This window comes from Piliocolobus tephrosceles, chromosome 9 (assembly GCF_002776525.5).
Source record: "Piliocolobus tephrosceles isolate RC106 chromosome 9, ASM277652v3, whole genome shotgun sequence".
NCBI classification, from domain to species: domain Eukaryota; kingdom Metazoa; phylum Chordata; class Mammalia; order Primates; family Cercopithecidae; genus Piliocolobus; species Piliocolobus tephrosceles.
The window spans coordinates 103,437,195-103,438,612 of NC_045442.1; the positions used below are offsets into that span (position 1 = coordinate 103,437,195).

Genomic DNA, 1,418 nt, shown 5'->3' on the forward strand with positions numbered 1-1,418 from the left:
AGTTAAATCAGGACTGCTCAACAAAAATATTTTGTAAGTCATTCAGGATCTGAATTCTGGCATAGGATATCTATTAAATTATGGTATGCATGAAAAAGTCATGAGACATTTCTGTTTTGAAATAAATAAGGCAGTAGCTAATTATTATTATTATTATTTTTAATTTTCCAAAAGCGTTGTTTTTATTTATATAGAGTCCTAACCACTTCAGTGGCAGGAGGAGTGGGAGAGGTTCCTTTTTCAATCCAGGGACCTCCATAATATTGGTTTGTTGTTACCAAACACACAGGTAAGTGGCATCACGGATCTGGTAAACTAACGACAATGTTTAGTCTCTCTCTGCTAGAGCAACAAGGTGAGCATCAATCTCTGCTTCCTTAAGAATCCTGAATTTAGGATTTTCAACTGTCACTACTCCAACTTCTATTTCTGAAGGTTTGAAATCAACTGATAAAACAGTAGACAGGCACGTAATTGCAGTTTCCACTGTCTGTTCAAATGTCCAATCAAATTTCTTCTTCACTTTTTTTTCAAGGAAGCTGGTTGACTCAGTTTGTTTAACTCCTGCTGCAGTGGCTTTAAACCCACAGTAGTGACCTGCAGGATCACACTTATATACCTGAGGGCCTTGCTCTTCATCTATACCAATTAAAATCATACAACAACCAAGAGGCCTCATTTCAACATTCTGTGTGCAGACGTGAGAAATATCGGCAATTCTTTTACACAACATGTCCACAGGAATCTCATAGCCATACTTGTATTTCCAGTTAGCTACCTCATAGCGTGCCCTCTGTACCTGGGATCTGCTGTCAGCTGTCATTCCGGTCATCACACAACCAATGTTTTCAGTTATCTTGAATAAGTGAGTCACTGTGCTGGAATCCAATAATTTGTCAGGTACTTTCTTCTGTGTGACAATTACTGCACAGTCTTTCCCTCTGACAGCTACTGATGTAAGACCACCCTGGTTAATAGCCTTAAAAGCATATTCTACTTAGTAGAGCCGACCTTCGGGTGAAAAAATTGTAATGTGGTGGTCAAAACCAGCGCTAGAACCACGGGACATGTTGGTAGAAGCACTACTTCAAACACAATCCCCAATTATTACTCAGTACCTTTTTTGAGGTAAGCTATCAGGTCTGCCCTTTCTACTTCATCTTAATGCCAGCAAAGATCATTTTAGCAAAGTTCAACTGTTCACAGAGATCTTAAAACCTATTGGAGATTGGTTTTATATTTATATGTATCTAATTGGTTATATGAATACATTTAAATATCGGAGAAATTCCTTCAATGTCTTATAACAAAGCAAGATTCACCTGTGTTTTGTGTTCATTTACCTCTCTTAAAGGCAAGGGCTGAAAATAAGGTAGCAATATCAACTTTATATTTTTGGCCTTATGCCAATCTAATTA

The 1,418-nt window shown here is 37.6% G+C and overlaps 1 pseudogene; it reads right to left on the reverse strand.

Annotated features, from left to right (window-relative positions):
- Positions 1–272: 272 nt before the first annotated feature.
- LOC111528045 lies at positions 273–1,069 on the reverse strand (annotated as a pseudogene).
- Between the last annotated feature and the right edge of the window lie 349 nt (positions 1,070–1,418).